Source organism: Ischnura elegans, chromosome 10 (assembly GCF_921293095.1).
Source record: "Ischnura elegans chromosome 10, ioIscEleg1.1, whole genome shotgun sequence".
Taxonomy (NCBI): Eukaryota; Metazoa; Arthropoda; class Insecta; order Odonata; family Coenagrionidae; genus Ischnura; species Ischnura elegans.
In genome coordinates this window covers 98,657,045-98,672,909 of record NC_060255.1, presented here as the reverse complement: position 1 = coordinate 98,672,909, position 15,865 = coordinate 98,657,045, and the positions used below count along the sequence as shown (strand labels likewise).

General features: G+C 37.5%; 1 protein-coding gene and 1 long non-coding RNA gene across 2 annotated transcripts in view; one reads left to right on the top strand and one right to left on the bottom strand.

Annotated features, from left to right (window-relative positions):
* The window catches only part of LOC124166619, a 198,850-nt gene that overhangs the window by 131,278 nt on the left and 51,707 nt on the right, over positions 1–15,865 (top strand). The gene's annotated exons all lie outside the window — the stretch shown is intronic.
* On the bottom strand, positions 3,231–6,877 carry LOC124166620. The gene is made up of 3 exons (XR_006866468.1): positions 6,838–6,877; positions 6,041–6,174; positions 3,231–3,272 (listed from the first exon to the last, which is right to left on the bottom strand). It is a non-coding gene; the product is annotated as an uncharacterized LOC124166620 (long non-coding RNA).

Below are 15,865 nucleotides of genomic sequence, written 5' to 3'. Positions count from 1 at the left end.
GAGCTTCTTGTTTTGGCCTCTAGGAGTCAACACAGCTGACTTCTGATTGGAGATTAGCCGCGAGAAAATAGAACCTGTTCTAATTTACAAATTGGGCAATAAATTGTGTCCAATATTGTGAAAAAGATATTGGACTAGAAATTGGTGCGTGTCAGTTGGACCACAATCCAATATCCAATCAATTGGCAAATAAATAGGGAAGTATCACACGGGCTTCAGTTGTAACCAAGAGGCCGTAACAGGGGCGGTCTAGCCAGGTCTGCCGGTTGGCGATTTCCGAGGGCCCCGCACTCGTGTCTATCGTAAAGCGTATTTGAAAGGTTTTATATAAAAAAGAGTCGGAACTTAAGTTTTTTTTGCAATTGTAAAATTCTACGTTATCAGTTGTTGCTTTACATTGTTTGCATACTTAGTACAATAAGAAAATATAAAAAATAAATTAAATAAAGGAGCCAGAAGATAAAAGAGAACCTAATGTTTTTGTAGGGGTTTTTCGAAAAGGGTTTTTTAGATTTCAGTGCAGTTTAAATTGTGTCCAGTATTGTGGAAAGGATATTTGACTAGAAATTGGTGCGTGTCAGTTGGAGCAAATGCATTGAAATAGATAATAGAACCATAGTAAATTATTTAGTTTTATAAGAGATAGATATAGATATATAGATAAAAGAGAACCTAATGTTTTTGAAGGGGTTTTTCGAAAAGGGTATATTGGAGGATTTTTAGATTTCAGTGCAGTTTAAATTGTGTCCAGTATTGTGAAAAGGATTTTGGAATAGAAATTGGTGCGTTTCAGTTGGAGCAAATTCATTTAATAGATAATAGAACCATAAAAAATTATTTAGTTTTATGAGCTGTGAAATTACTATTTTTTAATAAACGTTTCTCATTTGATTATTTAGTCTATGATTAAGATTTTTGTTAACGAGTGGTGGCGTTGAGTATAGTTTTATGGCTCGAAAAGGTTCGATAAACCAACTTTTCTGAGTCTCTTCCATTTCTGGTGCTTTTCATTGTTTTTAGTTTTCTCTTTTCTTATTTTAATATCCCGCCATGTTAATCTTGCAGCTCATTGTCAGTGAGTACTGTACTGTTGCACTCACTGTGTCCATTTGTGCCTTCCCTGCCTTTAATTCTTTCGGAAAGCTTATTTTTCTAATCATCATTGCGTTTATCATTCCGAGATGCCCTACGTCAAGTTTGATGACTGAACTCTGCAAAAAACTGCGATATAAATAACTTTTTATCGAAATGTAGTCGTTTTAATATGACCAAAAATCGTATTTCATGAAAATAATTCGTTTGATGGATGAGAAAGATGAGTTATAACGAAGGATACCTCGCTTTTTCGTTAACTATCTCAATAGTAAATCGTAATATGCAGAAGTTTCCGCCCACTTTTCATGAGTTGGTGACGTCATGAAGTGTGGGCTGATCAACTCGTTCAAAGTGAACCATTCATTGAAGAAAGTAATTGCTCTCGAGAATGTGTGAACAGCTGAGGACGACGCAAGGCCGATGCGGGAGACCGTGTAGTTGCTGAACAGCTGATACCTTCTTGGCAGGAGTTGATGACGCCATCAGCTTATCTGAAAAAAGGATTAAGGCCGTCGATTTTTCTCCGCGAATGGCTCAAGAAGTAGGAAATGCATCGAAAAACGAAGAAAGACTGGTCTCTTAATTTTTCAATCTCTATCGCTATCGAAAATAATTAAAAATTGGCGAAAAGCCCAATAAAAATCACTAACTCATTCTTAAATTTGTGGTATTTTATTATAAGGTTTGTTGGATATTGCACTTTTACACATACAACTAGTTTTTTACTCAACGCGACCCGGGTTTCGATAAGTATTCATCATCTTTAGGCGTAAATTACGATTTATCTTATTATTGTTACCTAGTTACCTAACGGAGGAAGGTATGAATTTTAAAACGGACGCCAGAATAGGGGAAAGGGATTTGTAAAGATATTCTCTTATCTGAGTGCTGTCCTGACTTTCAATAATTTTAAGCCCATTTCAAAACCTGCATGGCTATACTTAGAGGTGTCATTGGAGCGGTTGTGCGAAAAATACATGTTTTAAAGGCTATATTATCATTTTTCTATTTGTTATCATTTGTTCTCCCAAGTATGCCACATAATTCCAACTTTGTGGCATGTTGAGGACTTCCTCCGCTTGCCGTGCCTCCTTTTTTTTTGTTGTCTACTGGACAAACGTGTCGAGTTTTTCCTCTGTCAGGGGGCTTCTCTTCTTCGGAAACCCAGAGTCCTCTGGATGGCAGTTCTCTACACTACTCCCTCATAGGGTCGAGTCGTTCCATACACTTCCACTATGGGAATTGAGACGTCCGCCATTTTAGTTCTTCCGTCTCTATAGAGTCTTATGGGGGAAAGTGATATAATGCCAGTTTTTTCATAAATACGCGATTCCTGTCGCATTTTCGGTAATTATAAATTATAATATATTCAGTCTTGAGGTACTAGGAACACTTTACTATCAATTTGTACATTTTAAATCGTGAAAAGTAACAAATATTCGCGCTTCAGTTAAGTTTTGATTCTTTTCACAGGACGTTTTTCTAGATATGAAACTCTCATATTTATGTCTGAAACAGGGTAAATTATTTCCAAAACTACTATTACTGCTCTCAGGGCTACTATATAGCGATTTTTTCTCGTCAAAGGAATAATTTCAGATTTTGAAAAGTCCAATATCACCTGAGAGAGAATTGTTATCTTCTGATCGTAAGAGATTTCGCATGTAATATCCGAGTAAACTTCCATGAAAACAGCGCAATGGATATTATACGAGGAATTTGAGGACAAGTCTGGTCAATTTTTAGTGCCGACAAATCGGAAATATTATCCTACCCCAAAATTGGACAAGAAAAACTACAGAAGTCACAAGCTGACATGCAATTTTTGTACTATTCACGAGAGTTGCGGACAATAAAAGATATCATCAAAGGAGGTATATAAAGGAAAAAATCACATTTTTCCAAAGTATATAATGTACACACACCAGAAATGTTACATTTTAAGATTTCCAGAATGATTTAACAATTTCATTGGAACTAAGATTATTTACATAATGCAAAATAAGCAAAATAAATAAATCTGAAGTGCACATGATGTAACATTTCTATTAAAATGGATTCAAATTAGTAGGAGAGAATGATGTACAGGTGATGACAGCTGCCACACATCTTGCATTATTCTCAATTTTGCTATGTTCCTTTACCACCAATGACATTGACTACTCGAGTATATGAACCTGTAATTAAAAATATAAATAAAATTTCGTTAATTACACCAAAAGCATTAATTCACAAGTAATTTTAATGAACAGCATCTCAGTGATACATCAAATTCTCACAATCAACAGTCATGATAAAGTTCTATAATGTGTAGATGTTTATTAAACATGCAATCACTTAAGTTTCTATATCATATTTCATGGTTTGAGCAATAGGAAATTAATAAATTAAATTTCAATTGGCAGACAACTTTCGGGAAATTAATTCTATTACCAAGATGGCAATCTTCCTAGTTACGCCATTGCCATTACTCCTTGACACAAATATTTCAACATTTATCAGATCATCTAAAAATATTATCAAATTGAAGACATACAGTCATATTAAACTACTCCATTGCCTAATCTCGACCATCGTATGCTCTCCCCTTTTAAAAAATATTTACATTTTAAAACATTCCAAACAGCGAAATAGGTTGATAGATTTCACATTTAATAGGTATTCTCAAACGTATCCCATATTTTAACCCCATAATACTGTTTAGCAAAGAATTCATGTCAATGGTGAAGGTACCCCCCAATTAATGATCCTCATTATAACGATGAACACCATTTACCTATCTCCATTAACACCATCATGGAATGTGTCATACAGTTTCCTCCGGTATTACATCCATTATAATAACATTCACACCAGGATTAAGTAGTCAATAGTTATGGAAAAAAAATTGACTGTATAAGAGGAATCTCAGAATCGTAGTGAATTTATACACAGCAAGACCAAACTTGCTTATCAAAAGAGACACTAGTAATTATGAAGAACAGATTTCAACCCCAGAAAACTGTTCAGTGAAGAGTTCAAGTCAATGTTCATGGTACCCTCAAATCAATGAGATGAACAACATTTACACTCTCCATTAACACCGTCATGGAATATATATTCCTTTAAGTACAACATATAATGTAGTAATTTGCCAAAAGGATTAAGCAATCCACACTTCTGGAAAGAAACTAACTTAAAAAGAGGAATCTCAGAATTGCAGTGCATTTATGCACAAAAAAACTAAACTTACCCATCAAAAGAAGTATTCTCAATTATGAAGAAGAGACTTGGCACTAGAAAAAGCTTTGAAAGCAACTGAAGCTATACCAAGAAGGGCAAGTATCGAAGGAAAAATAAATATTTTGGCCTATGCTGCTGATGTAGCCTCAATAGCCTATAGTAAAAGTAACCTCAAATCAGTAGCCCAAGTAGAAGAGTAATAAAAGTAGGATTACAGGTAATTGAAGATAAAACTAAATATATGAAAATTGGAAGAGTGGCAGAGCCTAACATTTCTCTGCTGGTGTTTGGTAGTCACCATTAACTGCTAAAATGAAATAGATGAAGAGATGCAAATGGGGATAAATTAAGCTAATAGATGCTACAGGAGCCTATCAAAATTATCATAGATTCAACTTCTCAATATACCAACTCCAGGTATATATCAACTCAAGATAGATAAAAATTAGAATGTATACTATCATAATACAGCAAGTGCTCTTAAATGAGGCTGACGTAAAGACCCTAACAAAGCAGCCTTAGAAGAAGTAAATAACTGTTGGAAATTAAATATCGAGAAGGATATATGGTCCAACGTTTGACGAAGGGGTTTGGAGAATACTGAAAAACATAGAGCAGGAAACTTCATAAAACAAGATATTGTCACTGTGACCAGAAGTAGGAGAATTGCATGGCGTGGTCATGTAAGAAGAAGTGAGGAGTGTGGAGAGGTCAACCAGAGGGAAGACACCCACAAGAAAGACCAAGACTAAGATGCAATGACCCAGTGTTTGAGGGCATGGGATGAGTTGGGGAAAAGGTTGACATTATGGAGGACAGAGGAGTCTGAAGAGACAACTTGTTGGTGAGGCCAAATATCGACTTGGATTTGAGTATGGAATCATATTACTTGCAATATTTAATTTGATTAAACATCTTTTGGGCTTGAATTCCCCCTCTCTAAGAACGACTGTTGGACTTATTTGTAATTTGATTTCAGCATTAATCTCATGAACATAATAACATTTCATACATACTAATTTCCTCTGCAAAAATAAGGGGGTACTTCGTAACTGGAACTTTAAAACTTGACTGAAGGATAAAAAGCTGTGGCTTCATAGTATGTGGTTTACAATATCATTGATTAAAAAATTCAACCATGTTGCAATGACCTATTGCAAAATTATTTTAACCATAAGCTGAAGTAGAAAATTGAAAGTAAGAATTACAACTCTACAGCATGCTTAAAACACTCTTTTGTACTTCAACCATACAGTATAGTGGGCCCTTATAATGTATTCTACTGAAGACAAAATGATTCTTTGGTGTTCTATACAACAAATACGAGAACTAAACAAGAAACCCAAAAATTACATTTAAATATGAATTATCTTCTGCATGTTTATCGATGAAGCCATAATATCTTGAAAGAATGATGAGGAAAAGAATGAGGAAAAGAATGATGCCAAGCTTAAAATGATAAAAATTCAGCCAATCAGTGATGTATAAAAAAAGTAAAGCTTATACTACAATTAAAGTTAAGTTCGAACTCAAAGGGAACCAATGCGTCTAATATTTATATGCCACTTTCATTATGAGGTTTTTGGCTTTTACTTTGCAGTGCACCATTTTCCTGTAGGAACTCTAACGAATTACCTTCAACAAATATATTCAAAGCTACAGACACTAACCTCAACCCTTAAGAAACAAATAAATGGCAATGTGGAACCCTATTCATACATACTGGTGAGAAAGGGTAGTTGAACGTTCAATGTCAGGGTATTTCGTGTAAAATGTAGAACTTACCCAATCAGCAATTTTAGCATCGTGCACTAGTTCTTCCTATGTTGCTCCCTCGCCAAATGACACCCTTGGGACCTGCTTGAACAGCAGCAGCAACATGCAAGTGATAATGCAAATCAAATTTAATAATTTATTCCAGAATATAGAATCACTAGAATATAGAATCAACGCAAAAGGAAATGGCAGAAAGTCCCCCTACGGCTTAGGATAAACACCATAAATGGATTTAGGAGTACAATATCCTAGGTTTATCGCAACATATCACTAAGAAATGCATTTAAAGAAGTTTTTATTGCAACAGAAATCATGATATCTCCAAGATATCATTAAAACCGTATTATTTTCACACAATACCGCATCAGATCTTGAATAAATTATATCTACACATTAACAATAAGCTTCCACTTCACTCTTAACAATCACTATTTATATATGATTTATAAAAGCACAATTAAACGCACAGGCTTAATAAAAGTAAATATCAAAGTAAAACAATAAGTTCTAGAGAAATGTACATGAATAATATACACACTGACAATAACGCATTGAAATTGAAATGGTGTGCGAAGAAATAATCAAAAACTCCTAGTTATCCATAGCCATATTTTTTTAATAACTCTCAATAATTAGGCATGAATGGTACCGTCATCTTTGATAATCACTGAAGCCATTTCAGAAAAACCTAATTAATTATATATTTCCATATTTTACAATTAGTTACTAAGCTCGAATACGTACCACAAGTAAATATTCGGCCAAAGATGTTGAAACTTCAAGTACACAGGAGCAGACAGCAGTATAAGCACTGGGCCACGACAAAAGTTCGGTGTTGATGTATTTTTCCGTTTTAACCAGCCCTAGGAATGTAATCCTCTTCAAACAAAACTGGAATTAAAAATTCGGAATGAGTCAAGGAAAAGATTAGTCGCAAAAGCGACTCGTCGAGATTTTAATTGCATCCAAAAATTAAGCATTCACACTACTTCGAAATATAATAGTCATTCTTCTCATGAACAACACACAAATAAAGCAATGAAAAGCGGAGTTTCGTCCACTAATATGTATCCAGATATGCAGATTCTAGTCAAAAACGTAATTGTCTTTATTGTTGTAAATGACCGTAAGATTACTTCATACCGGCATTGACAAAAACAAATATTTTTATTGAATACAAAACTAGCAGCACTAATAGTTATTGTTACACTTTCTGGTACGTAGTAAAGAACTAAGTCAGTCATCTCTGCAACCCAGACTAAATATTATATTTTAGTCACAAAATTTCACATATTCCATTGATGAATAGAAAACACACAAGCACAAAAACACTCGTCAAGAGCATCGCCGGATTATCTGAACCGGAATACATATTTTTAAAATTACTACTTATACACAGTTCAAACCTAATAATTGGAATATGTGGATCAGCACTATTAAAAATTTAAGGTAATAGTATTAAAGGAACCAGTATGTGTAGAAAAACTTACCTCACGTAGGCGGGAAGACGTTGTTTGGTGTCACTTGTCCCTTCGGCATATTTGAAGCCATTTCGCTCTTCTCTCAGTATTTTGAGGGAAACTAAAATTTTTAAACTCGTCCTTGATGCTAATGGAGCAATTAGGAGCCGAACTACAACTTATTGTGCCGTATTTCTACCACAAATAACGGAAAATCTTGCCGAGCAACTGCCGGCCACATTAACTTTCACAACGTAAACAACGAGTGCAGAGAACAAAGATGGTAGGATGCGACGACTCAACTTTGTAGTGTATTATCAACAATCCAGAGGACTCTGCGGAAACCTTTCTTGAGATGAGAGACACGAAGGAGAGGAGGGGAAGGAAGCCAGTTCGCGCTATAACAGGGATATATGTGCGCGCGCCGCGCGGAGACTGGAAAAAGGGGTTGGAAGGGGAGGGGGAGTGGTCGTCATGGAAACCCGAGCGGCGTGAATGCAACGAACTGCGAGTTCCGGAGCGCGCGGAGAGCGGTCAACAAACTCGTCCCGAAAAAAAAAGAAGAGCGAAATGCGATACGGGAGGGGAGGCATTTCCTTCCCCCAACCGCTGGCACTTTCCCTTCCTCAGGAATGCCACCCGCATAACAATTCCAGCGAATCACTCGCTACTCTGCAGAATTCACCACGAGCCTGAGAAATATCGCCTTCCTTAGGGCAGTGAAACTAAAGCAGGGCGTCCCATGACCGGGAAAATAGGGAATTATGCGTAAATATATATACCCTGCAATTATTCACTGATTCATGAATTTTTGCTCCAACATGGAATTTCAAAATCTTTTATTTCAAATTCATTTAACATAAAATTTTGCCTGTCCAGCCCCCATTTTTCGGCCTATTTTATGTGCATGTATGGTTTACGTTGTATTGATTACATTTTAAATTGCACGTAATTAAAACATGTATTTATGTTTATAACACTTTAAATTATGTTTATAACACTTTATTGTGACGAATAACTTCAGGTTCTCTAGGGAGACATTCATCTACATCTACATAATACCCCGCAAGCCGCCTAAAAGGCGTGTGGCAGGGGGTGTTAGGACACCAGCCGTTTACAGCTAAAAAAATGAAGTGCTCTAACAAAGTTGGGACTAGCGTTTATTAAAGTCCTTTATGGTTCGGGGGAAAAACGAATTCCCATATCTATCCGTTCGGCAAAACATCTCTCTTAATTTATCGCTTCCATCGGATCTGGAAATATAGTGTGGCTCTAATAGTATGGATTACTAAATTAAGTGTAAAATTTCTATTTCTAAGTGTAAGACTGTAATTAAGGAACGTAAAATAATGCATAATTATAATATTATTTGAAGTGATAATTGTAACTTTGGGTGCTTGAAAGTTGTTATCCATCGCAGTAATAACGTAAGATTAACCTGTAATTTTGTGAAATATCACTTGCAAACCTGGAATTATGCATTAATATTTCTGCCTTGATTGGGTGGACACCCTGTAAAGTCATGAAATGAATATGAACACTAACGAGCTAATATTGAGTGGTGGTATTTCATTGACTCAATGGCATAACAGGCGCGATAGCTTCAAGGCCGTATTACACGGGGCAGGTAATTGCGCACGTTTGAACTGCACTACTTTTTTTCTTTTGTGATGTGCAGAGATTTGTTTGTGGAAGAGTTCTTCCTTATTTATGATTTTTGAGTCGATGAGCCGGAATCAGATGTCTGTTAACAAAGTAACTGGGCGAAAAATTGTGAAAACAAATGTATTTTCGCCTTTTTTGTTGAAAACTCAGAAAAATTCACTTTTAAGAAATAATGTCTGTGATGAAAATTTGAAGTGCATAATATTTGGTGCATCAATACCTGTCCCGGTGGAGAACCAGAGAAGAATTCCTGCGGCGTAATTTTTAGGCTTTCATAATTCTTTTGTATATATTTTTCTTCGCTTAATCCGTAAAAAAATATTTTCTTCCAAATATGTTGCTACCTGGAAATTTTAAATGAGTAAAAAGTAAACAAATGAGAACTGTTCCGACATGGCGGCAGTCCTGAGGGAAAAAAACTTGGGGATGAAATTCGTGGAAAAAATTCATGTACTTTGAAATTGAACGGAGGTATTTATTATTAAAAGTCGAAAGACTGCGAGTAGAATATAGGTAAAAAAGCCAAGTATTAACTTCTTTTTATGTATTGCGTATTTCATTCCTATATTATTAGGGGAAAACACATGCCAATACTTATATATTCGGCAAAATATACCATTTTATTTTATTTGTCGGACATGGAAATATAAGATGATGTTCTCTGTGTATCTCTTAAGCATATCTATTCTGAATCGCTCAAGCAGTTTAAGGCTAGTGCGAAGCTTCTTATCTCTAGCGACTCCCAGCCTAATTTGTTTAAAATCTGTATTACGCTCTGTGTTCGCTCGTGGCAGGTTTTGCCAAATCGCGCAGCTTTCCGTTTTATTTTGTGAATTTGACGGATTTAAGTCTTTCGGCGCCGACTCCCATATGCTCGCTGTGTATCCAAGGTGTGGTTGGGTGAGAGCGAAGTAGCACCTTCCTTATACTTTTTCATTGGAAAAACTTCCCATGAAACGCTTGACAAATCATAACTAATCCTCCTGAGCTTTGCCACAAATAGTTCTTTCATGTGTTCCCCACGAAAGGCTCGAAGTTACCGTAAGTCCCAGATCTTCATCTCTCACTTTTTTATTTAAACCATCCACAACATGTATATCGGTGTAATTGAATGTCCTAAGCAAGAAATGTACTGGCGTGAATTGCCTGAAATTAACTTATGGTCCCTACTCTTTGCTTTACTCATGAAAGTTGTTTAAATCCGATGATAGAATTTCAAAGTCAGAGTGGTCACTAATTTTGCGATAGGTGACAGTGTTGTCAGAAATTTAACGCATTTCACCACTGATCAGGAAGTAGAGGTAATTTATGAACAAAAGAGGGCCGATGACGCTTCCTTGTGGAACGCCTGATGTCACTTTAATTGCATCAGAGCTAATTCATCAATGACCTCTTTTCCACCGCTTTCATAGGTGCGAAGTTATCGTGCCTCCCAATTGGCTTCATCTGATGCCTTCATGTTAACACTATCCACTGCATATGCATTGGGATTTTCGGGCGGCCGGTTTATGTGTAAGCATCCTGCTTTTCTTCCCTGTAAAATTTTAGGGAGCAATATAAAAACAAGCAGTAATCAGAACTCTTTTTGTTTTTTCTCCTTGTTTCTGCTATGCATATACTAATGGAATTTTCCCGTTAAAGTAAGGCGGGTCATGTAAACTAAAATGTGGATTTACAACTATTGAAGCAGTCCTTTACTCCACAGTAGGTTCAGGTGAAAGCTGTTTTAATTGTTTTGAATGTATGTAAACTTGTGGTTGCTACGGTTGATTTCTGTTGTTGAAATGGAGGCATAATGGATTAATATGGGTATAAAAATGCAATAATCGGAAGATTTTGAAGCTCTTAGAAAAAATGAACAAAGTAAATTGTTACAGTATTCTTTTTCCGCAGAATGACGCTAATTTTCAGCCAGAATTTTGGGAATATGTAACTTTAAATAACAAAAGATGGGGGGTCGTCAAGGGATTCAATTCTATTCTAATGCTAATAAAAAAAATTAACGTAAGCCCTTGTATCTTGAGTAGTTTGGATTGTGATTTGATGCTTGCGTGAATCAAAAAGATATTCAGCACTCGTTGCCTTATTCAAGAGATGTATTGCACACAAGGAAATTAAATTGCTTTGTCTCTTGATTTTTTTCCTTCTCTCTTTCCCAAATTTGCCAATGAAATGGAGGCAATTATTATGAAAGCTCTATGCGAATGGATATCCAATTTATTTATCGCCTTACGGACTTACGGTTTTAATTGCCTGCATGAATATTCAACATCATGTCGCCTTTTAGGAGGGTGCAAACTCGGAAACCGTTTACTTACTGGTTTTGAAAGCCGTGGGTGTTCTTATAATTACCTCAATACCTCACCATTTTCGCATACCTTGTATAGCTGTGCTACTTAATTGCAATATCTACATAATTACAGGGTGCTTCGTGTGATTTTACTCCCGTTATGTGATCTTGTCGGTGTTCAACATTCATTGATGATTCACTGGGTACGAAATTAATTCTCTCCTTATCCGTGAGATGGAGGGCGGAGTTGCGTGGGTACGGAGTCCTCTATATTGCTTTCTCAAAACTACTCCGTCTTCTTTTATGCATTAAGTTTGTAGCGTGTCCTTCTGTCAGCATTTTGTGGAGTCACACTATTAGGGTATACCGCAGTCGCAGTGGCGCAGCGAGGGAGGGGTTTTGGGGGTTAAACCCCCCCCCAGAGCTCAAATTACTATTATAATAGTGTAAGGATTGATAAAATATCCCTCAGAAAGCCCTATAACTCACCATTTTGAACCGTTTATCTTAAAATTCTTCAATTTATTAATCTCGCATCTACGGCTTATCGTAGTGGGTATTCCATACCCCCCACACACCCCGGTATTAGTTGCACCTTAACCCCCTCCCCAGCCTTAATTCCTGGCTGCGCCCATGCTCAGTCGTAGGAGGTGCTGTGGGGATGGGGTTTGGTGCGTTAGATGCAGAATCTTTGCAAGCACATTTTGAACTTAATCCCAGCGCTCTAGCTCGACCTTGGGGACTGCATGGAGGAGCCCAATTCCATCCCACAGAACAGTGGCGCCGACTCCATGGGGCCCGAGCCACCTCAAAAATTCGTATGGGTGTGAGGAAAAAATGTGTCAGGCTTGTCGATTTTCCCCGGAGTGTCCAGATATCGAGATTCGAGTCATCAGGGTTCTAATGTTGATCATATGACTATTCTAAAATGCTTAAAAAACTTAAAACTCACTTCTTATAATATTTCCCTGCGAAAGATCCCCGGTTTGGGCCCCCCAATATTTTTTGTAAGTCGGCATCCTTGCCGCAGAAGGCTGATTGGTGTTGCCAATACGGTCGTATTTTATTCTGTTTTCAAAAATGTCCGAGGCGCGGTGCTGAGTGCAATGCGATCCCTTTTTTCCAAAATTTTTCGGCATAATATTTTGTCATCGCGTGGAATTATCATTGAAAAGTTATGAATTTGATAAATTACATCATTCTTAATGTAAATTTCCGTTGACACCGCTAATTATACCTCATTTCCCCGCGAAATTCTTTATCAATTTGTCCGTCAGCGACGCGAGAGGCGATTTTTGCAAACCCATTTTAAATGCGCGGTGGGCAACAACACAATTAGAGGCAGGCTGACTTGAGGATCCTCTTTTGTAACATTCGTGAGCTCGACAATGCGTAAAATTGCGGGCAAAAAACGGGCCGAAAACAGCCTGCCCACCGAACGGGTGACGGAGAGTGGCAAGCCGCAATTAATTCCCACAGCATTGGTTCCCCTTTGCAAAACTCTGACAAAGGAGAGCCAGTCATGCCTCGTTCAGAATACGACTGTCCGAGCCATCGTCCTAACGATACTTGGCAGAACTTGCAGTGTGAATGCATGTAAGCAATAGTTCACGTTGTTCCGAACGTTGCCACTTTGCGATGGTTAGGCGCTGGGAGACAGGAAAAGGAAGCGACAAGAGAACGCCGAAAAGTCCGTGAAGCTCCCATACCTCTATTTTTTCATGAATTTGTCCAAGCAAGGAAGAATATGGGCGGAAAAAATAGTATTCCTTAAATAAACGTTGAACATAGTAATATCTTGACCCCGAATACCTCAGCAGCTTTGCTAAACGTAAATTTCTCGTTCACTTTAGATGTCAGCACTAGAGGGGAGCACAGATTTTAACCATCGTCGTGTGAATGCACGAGAGTTCCGACTATCGCTGGAACAATCGCAATGTGAATGAGGCATCACTGGCATACCACAATTAAACCCCAAATCCCATTTGACTATTTCTCGCATTGGCCCATGATTTAGTCTCTACCTCTTAATCTTCTTTTCACGGACTGCCTCGGTGAGTTAAAATAACACCTCTTCAGTGTTTTTATGAGTTCACTAGCACAACTTCCTCACAAGCCATTTTTTAAAAACCGTTTCATCAATTCCAAATTCGGTCTGTACCCTGTCCACTTAGCCCTTGATATGACGGAATCCGATTTAAATCTTTCAGGATAAGCATTTGGTTTTGCCTACCTGATAGTAGTAGTACGTAGTGCCTGATGATGATTGCATAGCGATCGAAACACGTGTTGTAAGCTGTTAAAATAGAAGTAGTGGGAAGCACAAAATCTTCTTGTGTCATTTGGTTTACTCTTTTCATCGTCACTTTACTAATTCTATTCCGATGAATTGCGATTAAGGAATTCGGCCGATGGGCTCTTTCCTCCTCGTAGCAGCCACATTCAAGTAGAAGGCGCATCACTCCTGCTTGGGGAAGATTTAAAATGAAAAAAAGGGAGGTATTTCGCCCTCGTATACTCTTGAATATGCAGCGAGCATATACGCGATCCGGAACAGGAAGACAATTCGTGAACTTAATGCAAAAGAAAGATACGCTATTCGTCAAAAAACTGCTACGGGTGTAGCGTTACACAGCAGTCGAAAGAATTAGGCTGACAGCCTCGGAGGCTACGCGCTAGGCTCATATTGTAGCTTACAAGGATAATCAACGAACTATAACAGTTTTCTTTAATTTATACACCCAATGTTAGATTGCTTGAGCAATTGAGAATAGGTATCTTTAAGAATGACGCGGAGAGCGTCACATTAGAACCCCACAATAATTCCAGGTCTGACATCTATATATATAAAACAAAGTCGAAAATCGTGTTAGTTAGAACACTTATAACTCGAGAACGGCAGCACCGATTTTAATGACATTAGGCTCTTTGGATTCGCCTCAGCCCGGGATAACATATAGGACATTAAAAAATACAAAAAGTTCACAAAAAAAATTCAACTTTATCTTAGAGATATGTTTTTAGGAGTTGATTGTTGAGACGGCCAAAAGAATAAGATTTTTTTTCGTTTTTACTAATGTATTGACTGATCTTTTTAACAATATTAAAAAAAATTTCATGTCCAAACATGTTAAAAATATTAAAGTAATAGTAAAATAGTATTGAAATAATTGAATTAAATATAAGCTCAGCTCGAATTGAGCTGTCAACAAACACATAACTACCGTGTGTGTAAACAAATCTCCAAGCAATTGTTGATTATCAGTAATGTCCGTGTACTCTGCATGAATTCAAATCTTTTAACTTTGTAATAAACGATGACGAAGTCACCAACTATCTATCTGAATATTTAAAGCCCTGGGACGCACCTGGATTACCACGGCACGATTTACAGCTAAAGGTGGGCTCTGTGTTCATGATCTTTCGAAACCTAAACCAAACAAAACTATCCAACGGAACGTGTTTTGTTATTAAAAAAAACTGATAATGAAAGTGATTCACGCCACTATACTCAAAGGAAAATTCAAAGATGAGGAAGTTCTCAATCCGAAGATTCCATGATCCCAACTTATATGCCCTTTTGAGCTTAAACGTATTTAATTTCCGATTCGTGTTGCATTCGTGATAACGATTAACAAATCGCACGGTCAGTCTTTCAGTTTTTGTGATGTTTGTTCTCATGTGTCAGTGAAAACCCATGATTTTCTCATGGTAAATAATATGTGGTATGATTACGAGTCGGTAAACCATCCGCTGTATTTCTTCCTTCGCTTCAAGGGCGCAGCTAGGAATTAAGGATAGGCGCAGCTAATACTGGCGGGTCTGTAGGGTATAGAAAACTCGCCAAGGTAAGCGAGAGGTGTGGGGGCCCTCCCCAGACATTTTTTACGATAAAAGGTTCAAAATGGTAGGTTTTGCGGCTGTGTGAACAGTTAAATATTTTGCAACTCATCCGTCCCCCTAATATTAATAACCAAATGTTTTATAAAAGATTCTGTGAGACTTTGGGGGGTTTTAACCCCCAAAAACCCCCCTCGCTGCGTCCCTGCTTCGCTTCGCTATTTTTATTTAGCTTCATTCTCTTTATCTTGCGCCTGATAACAAAACAAAAACTGTTGTTTATCAGAAGGCGCTTGACGCAAGACATTAAACCCGAATTTGTAGGGCACACCGTGGTGCGTTTACGCATACAGCACGTTTACGCAGTGCATTTTTTCCAAACAGAGATACTATAACTGGCGCGCCTAAAGTCATTTGATACGAATGCTGCTTCCTAGGGGCTTTTCTTACACTATTTTGAGCATCAGTCTAGCGTCGGTCTAGCGTTGCGTTAACCTGCCCCGTGAACGAGCCAAGT